The following is a 7690-nucleotide window of genomic DNA, read 5'->3' as shown; positions in this document are numbered from 1 at the left end:
ACAGGGAGGCCTGGTGTGCTGTGATTCATGGGATCGCAAAGAGTCGGACACGACTGAGTGACTGAACTGAACTGATACTTGTAACTTACATGATATTGTACATCAACTGTAGTTCAATAATAAATAAATAAACTAACCATCACATTATCCTTTGATCGTTTTTCTCCCGTGTTTCTCTTTTGCTCACTGAACTGTGGGAGTTTTGTATATAACCTGGATATTATATGCATTGCACACTTTTCTTCCCAATCTGTCATTTGTCTTTTATCTTTGTTTTTGGTGTCTTTTGTGGTCAGAAGTTGTGCTGTTATGTCATCTGAAATCTAGCAATCGATCTTTTCCTTTGTGGCTTCTCCCTCCCCACCATCCACTACTTGCTTAAGAAGTTAGAAATATGTTCTTCCTGCTGTGGTCCCACCTCGAATACCAGCACTGCCCTTGACTGAGGCACTACAGGGACAGGAGATCCCTGTGGTCAGACACAAAGAGAACCTTGGATGTGACTCTGGCTAAGAAGTCCCTCCAGCTCAGCCCCCAAGGCTGCTTTCAGAGCTGGTGGTCTGGATACAGGGCCGGACAGCATCCCTTTCTCTCCTTCCTTTTGCTACTCTCAGCCTCTCTCCAGTTCTGCCCATCACCCCTTCAGGATTTTCTTCATTCAGACTTCCAGTTCTGCCCTCATAGAAGAGTCACAGCTTCCCCAAGGCAGAGGCCTTTCCCTGCAAGAATTTTTTTTTTAATTTATTAATCTTTGGCTGTGCTGAATCTGTTACTTCTCAGACGTTTCTCTAGTTGTGGTAGCCGGGGCTAGTCTTTGGTTGTCATCCGTAGGTTTCTCATTACAGTGGCTTCTCTTATTGCAGAGTACGGGCTCTAGGGCATGCAGGCTTCAGCAGTTATGGCTCCCGAGCTCCAGGGCACAGGGTCAACAGTTGTGGTGCACTGTGGTAATTGCTCTACGCCATGTGGGATGTTCCCGGATCAGGGATCAAACTTGCGTCTCCTGCGTTAGCAAACAGGTTCTTTACCACTGAGCCACCAGGGAAGCCCTCCACCAAGATCTTGAGTTGTGCAATAAAACATCAGATGCCTCGTTAAATTTGAATTTCAGATTAAAGACACATTTTTTAAGCATAAGTATGTCCCATGCAATATTTGACACATGTGTGTGTGTGTTAGCTGCTCAGTCATGTCTCTTTGCAAGACCACGGACTGTAGCTCACCAGGCTCCTCTGCCCATGGGATTCTCCAGGCAAGAATACTGGAATGGGCTGCCATTCCCTTCTCCAGGGGATCTTCCTGACCCAGGGATCGAACCCAGGTCTTCCACATTATTGGCAGATTCTTTACCCTCTGAGCCATCAGGGAAGCCTTATTCGACACATACTTACACTTAAAAAATTATTTCTTGGGAGTTCTCTGGGTTCAATCCTTGGTCAGATAGCTGAGATCCCACAAGTTGTGTGGGGGTGTGGCTAAAAATCATTTTATCCCTTGTGTTTCTGAAATGCAGATTTGACTGGGCATCTTATATTTTAATTTCCTAAATCTGGCAGCCCTGAACAGTGAGGCCTGGGTGAGGGCATAGAAATGGCCTCTGCCTCACACACACCTACTCCTTCCTTCCCTTTCCTGCCTGAGTCACCTTAGGGTGAGCAATTGTTGCCCAGTTCCTGTGGCTCCGGCCCTCATCATGGGGCAGCTGACTGGTGTCTGTGGGGCTCAGCTTGGCCCTCCAGCTTAGCTGGGTAGGTGTGGGGGAGGGGAGGCAGGAACTGGCCAGCGCCCAGGCCCAAGTCTGTGGAGGGATAGTTGGCAATAGAGCCGCCAGATCTGGACTCCTGCCGGAGCAGAGGCCCTGAACTTGCCCAGTGCCAGTGGGCAGGGCATTTCCCTTGTTGTTTTTTAATCAATGACTATTTTTTAACAAAGTATAACATGCAAATAAATTATAGTCAAGTTATAACTCTTTTTTCTTTTTTGGCTGTGCTGCACACCGCAGGATCTTAGTTCCCTGACCCAGGCTCCCTGCAGTGGAAGCTCAGAGTCCTAACCACTAGACCACCAGGGAAGGCCCCACACAAAACAGCATTGCTAGCCTCTCTTTCCCCACCCAAGACTTCCACTTTCAAATCCTCTAACAGTTGCTTCTGTTGCTTTCCCTTGTGTGCTTGTATGTGAGTTCTTAATTTTTCTTTGGCCTCAGTGTGTTCATCTGGGCAGTGAGTGAGCATTGTTCTGCCCTCTGTCAGTTAGGAAATTCAGAGTCTATACAGGGTGGTGGCTGCTCCACCTGGCCCCTGGATGGGGTGGAGGGGTAGGACCACCCCCCTCTGTGCAGGCAGGCTGATACTGGGCGGTACCTTTAAATCCAGCTCTCGGGGCACAGGAGGCAGGGTTGGGATACAGAGGGAGAGAAGGGAAGGAAGCAGGAAAGGAAGGCAGCTATGGGAAGTCGATTACTTGGCTTTGCAGAGGCCCTGGATGGAGGGAGCTTCAGGGATTCTCTGGCCCAGGGTTCGCAGCTCGAGCGCCTGTCACTCAAGAAGCTTCAACAGCAACAGAGGGCTGAGGTGCAGGTCCGAGAGCCCCTCATCTCGCCGGACCCCCTTTCTATGCAATGAAGAACCAGCGAGGACATTCCCTTCTAGTCCTGTTTCCTCTTATAAGCTGTGTGACTTGGCTTAACCTCTCTGCCTCAGCGTCATGGTCTGTACACTGAGGACATCGACCACTTCCCTCCGGATGAGGTATTGTCCGAGGAGCCCTCAGTGTGGGGCCTGAGCCATGAATATGCTCAGTTCATGAAGCTGCCCCTCTAATGGAGATACTTCCCCTTGGATCCTATCAGCACCCCCCATCCCCCGCAACACACACACACCTTAGCGTGGGCAGCTGCCCACCCATCCTTCAGCCCACTTCACCCTCTCCTTCCATGTATCTTTCTTCCCAGAAATTCACCTGGATCCCCCACCTGCCTGGCTGCACCCCACGGCATCCTCTTGGTCCAGGGTCCAGGACCCTGTCCAGTAGAGGCTGTTCGCACCTTGTCCGTTTTAGACTCCTGAGAAGGGCACCCCTCAGGCTGAAACCATCAGGATCTCTCAGCCAGACCAGGATGGAGTGGGCAGAGGAAGTATCAACCCCTCAGGGACGGGGTCCGGACAGAGAGACATGGGGTAGGGTGAGCTGGGCTGACTTCTCCCATCAAGACATGGAGTCAGCACCCAGCTTCTGGGGGAGAGGAGGGCACCTTCTCAGGTAAAGTTTGTTTCTAACGTGCTGAGAGCAGGGGGGGGTGACCTGGAGAAGAACTTGCTGGTTGAGGCAAGGACTGACCCCTGCGACTCTCCAGGAAGCCAGAGTGGTATCCGGGAGAGGCAGGTGCCTGGTGCCTGAAGATGGGAATTAGCTTTTTCGGGAAACATGGCCGGTGGCCTGGGATCGGGGCAGCAAGATTTCATCTTTGCCTGTTGATCTCAAGTTCCAGCTGGGTGAATTTGGCTTATTTCTTTGACCCCAAATGCCTTCATCTGTCGAATGGAGTAACTGTAATTACCTGCCAGGGCTTCGGGAGAATGGAACGTGCTCACAGACGTATGAAAATTGCCAAGCACACAGTCATCCTTTATAAGCTGTCATCTCCTTCGCCACAACTCCTATGCTTAAGAGAATTCTGACTAAAGCACATTTATTCAGGACTGAAATTCATTTTCCAAAATAAATGTACAAAATCACGGAATTCCCTGGTGGTCCAGTGGTTAGGACTCTATGCTTTTATTGCTGAGGGCCCAGGTTCGATCCCTGGTCAGGGAACTATGATCCCATCAGCTGCTCAGCATGACCCAAACAAGAAACAAACAAAAATTACAAAATCAACGATGTAAAAATCTGACGCCACTCAAGTGAAAAAGAAAACATCCAGTCAAACCCAAGACAGAGGCTAAGGTTCCACCAAACCCTTCCGAAGCTCCTTCAGGGTGACTGCCCTCCACCCACATCTAAGGACACCCCGCCCCTCCCATGGAAGGCTTGGGAAAGGCTGGGCAACAATAGTGGTCTGGCCAGGGTTATGCCTCCCTGCGGGTACAGGGAGAAACTTTCCCCACCTGGTCGCTTTTTCTGAACTTGAGAGTGCCCTGGGGGCAGCTGTGGCCCTGAGTGGTTGCTTCATTGCCTGTGGACTCCCAGACTTGGTGCCTAGCTGCTGTCAAGGGGGGCAGGTGGACAGGCTGGGTCACGGAAGTGAAAGGACAACTTGTGTTGTGGGCACGGCTGACTCACTGACAATTAGAGCTTGGATGTTCGTGAACTTGGGTGGGGGGAGTGGAGGGAAGAATCAGGACCACGTTTTGCCTGGCTCATCTCTTCCACATCACTGAGTCCTTCTAACAACACCACAGAGTATTACCTCCATCTCACGGATGTATGAGACTCTAAGGGTCTTGTCCAGGGTCAGCCAGCTGCTTAGCAGTGGTGACAGTATCCGAGTCCAAGCTGATCAGACCTCAGAGCTTTTGCCCACATCTCCAGGCTTTCCTGGATGCTGACGCCAGTTCAACTAGGTGCTCCCCTCCAACCCCGAGCCCTTCCAGCCCACCTGAGTTCTCTGTCCCTTCTCCAGGCAGTCCCCCTAGGCATCAGGAGACACCCGCTCCAAGTCACTTGGACAGGCCACTTCACTCCTCTGAGATTGTTTCCTCATCTGTAAGATGGGTACACAGTAACCCCCACATGCTCCTTACACAGTCACGAGAGGGTCACATGGGATGACGGATGTAAAGAAACCTTGTAAAGTGGCCCATTAAATGGGAGGAGGAATTCTTTTTAGGACATCAAAGAGGTTCCTCTTGTTAACCTAATGATCTGCCTCAGGAGCATAGGGCCAGGGCTTCAGTAAGGAAAACTGCCTTCCCCAGAAAACTCAGAGAGGTCAGGTCAGTCAGCGTCATGTCCAGGAGCCCAAGGAGGAACAGAGAGAGGAGGCAGGACAGGAAGGAACTCCCCCCTCCTCAACCCGGGTCACCCTTTCCGGGTCACAAACCTCCTTCACACGCCCCATCTGTCATCTTAAACCTCTCAGCAGTCCTGAAAGGGAAGTAGGGCTGAGAGAATTATTGTTTCCATTTCAAAAATGACGAAAATGAAGCCCAGAAAAGAGACAAATTTCCCCAACAAGTTAGCAGAGAAATCTGTGCTCACATACACATCAGAGGACTTGATAATTCAATTTCTTATGTTAGGATGGTCGCTGGTATACTGGATTTCCTGTTTTTAAAAAGTAGTTCTGGCTGATGTTTATGGAGACTCAGGTTGTGTAAGGTTCCGTACTAAGCTCTCCTTTAATCTTTAACACAGCCTTGTGAGGGAGGTACAATTATCATTCTCATCTTATGATGCAAGGATAAAGACTCAGAGAGGTTAAGCAACTTTCCTGGGGCTCTGTAGTTGGGAAGGGGTGAAACCAGAAACTGGACCCAGGTCTGGTCCGGAGCCTGTGTTTGTAACCATCATAGTTGTTCTTTCGGTGTAAGTTACTGTGACATCCGAGCCCTCATCCGAGCACTCGCCTTCAACCCAGCCTGCCCTGCTCTCCCTTGGCCTTCACCAAGGGTTAATCCCCATCGATGTTCCCTGAACCCCTACTGCTCCCTTTTCCTAGGCTAACTCAGGGCCTCTCCATCACATGACCTGTTTCAGTGCTTTCACTAAATTGCAAACGTCCTCCAGGTCTGCAGTTGTCTTATTCACTTGTTTCTGTGTATCTCCTGCATTAGAAATATTAGCAGGGACCCCAAATGGCTTGTTCCTTGCTATATCCCGGGGCTTACAACAGTACACTCAAACTTTTTTTTTTTTTTGGTGGCATTCTGAGGCATATGGGATCTTGGTTTCCCAATCAGGAATCAAACCGACACGCCCTGCCTTGGAAGTGTGGAGTGTTAAACACTGGGAAGTCCCAAATATTTTTAAAGAGAGAAAAAGACAAACACTGAAAAAAAAAAAATCAAAGAGAGAGAGGGGGAGAGAGATGAACACAGGTCAGGCCTATGGTCTGGGCCCAGCTGGGACTGCACCTCCTCTCTTTGGGTGGCAGAGACGTGGGCTCAGCCCTGCACCACGGCCACCCTGTTCTGGAGGCTGACATATTCCTGGCAGACTCGGTCCCAGTGAGAAGCAGCGCCTGCAGCTCCCAGGAGGCAATGACACTACACGGGACTACTGGTGCTTGGTTGGCTCCTGGTCCTTTCTGAGGTTCTCAACAGAGTCAGATCCAAAGTCTCCTTTTGGTAATATAGTTTTAAATCTCCTGCAATACATTTTCAGAAGTGAAATGTACAGATAGTATACTTTCCTGTGCACATTTAAAAAAATCTGTATGAAATGCAAACTGTAATAGAGAGGAAAACTAAAAGAAAGTAATTTAGAATAAAATATTATATATTTTCTGTGTGTGAAAGCTCAGGCTTGACTCCATGTAAGAAGAGAAATTTGCAGATGCCCATGAATCTCTGGTGATGGAGAACTGGAAATGGAGACTGGGCTGGAGTACTGTGTCAGCTTCTCAGCTCACACCGGCCAGGTGGCCAACAGACCAGACATTCTGAATGGTCAGTGATCTTCAATAAAGTTCTAACAGAGACAAACACATGTCTTCCTGAAGACTGCATGATTGTTTTATTCCTGGGAAATTCAATATATTATAAAATCATTTAAGAAGATGTGGATGAGGTGGCGCTAATGGTAAAGAACCCACCTGCCAATGAAGGTTAGATGTAAGACATGCCAGTTTGATCCCTGGGTCTGGAAGATCCCCTGGAGAAGGGAATGGCAATCAACTCCAGTATTCTTGCCTGGAGAATCCCATGGACAGAGGAGCCTGGTGGGCTACAGTTCATAGGGTTGCGTGGAGTTGGACACGACTGAAGGGACTTAGCACTTCACGGCACGGGTGAAATAGAGCTAGCTTCCAGGTCGGATAATTATCAACAGATTTTTTGAATCAACAGAGGTGAAACCCGCGGATACAAAGGGCTGGGTGTATTCACTCTCCTAGGCCATTTTATATAAGGAACTCAAGCATCTCTGGATTTTGGTATCTGCAGGGGCTCTTGGGACCAGTCCTTCATGAACACCGAGGGAAGAAAGTATGCGGTTGTCCAGAAAGACAGAGGAAAGCTGAGAGGTGTATGGGGATAAATTCTTGTTATGTCAGTCTGCCCTATACTTTACAGGACAATGAGCATCCCTGCCCTGCGCTCTATCAAAATGCCAGCGCCTCGGGAACTTGCGAAAACTATAGACGGTCCCTTAAATTCCCCAAACTTCCCCTAGGGGGCAGTAGAGCTCCGATCGAGAACAACTGCCCGCTTTTCAATTTAACACCTTTGAGGTTTTACACTCGGAGGTGATCAGCATCTCTTGTAGGGTGGTGTTTGTTATACGGAGATATTGTCAGGCAGTCCCTTTCCACGGCTTTCTGCCGTTACACACAGGGCTACGGTCAAGGAAACTTGCTGTGCACAGTAGCAAGCCAATCAGCCGAGGAATGCTCACAAGTGGCCTGGCTGAGTCCATGGGACTCTCCAGGCAAAAATATTTGAGTGGATTGCCATTCCCCTCTCCAGAGGATCTTTCCCATCTTCTAACCTGCATTGGCAGGCGGATTCTTGACCTTTAGCGCCAGGCT

Source organism: Ovis aries, chromosome 11 (assembly GCF_016772045.2).
Source record: "Ovis aries strain OAR_USU_Benz2616 breed Rambouillet chromosome 11, ARS-UI_Ramb_v3.0, whole genome shotgun sequence".
In the NCBI taxonomy this organism is placed as follows: domain Eukaryota; kingdom Metazoa; phylum Chordata; class Mammalia; order Artiodactyla; family Bovidae; genus Ovis; species Ovis aries.
Note: the sequence above shows the minus strand (reverse complement) of the source record.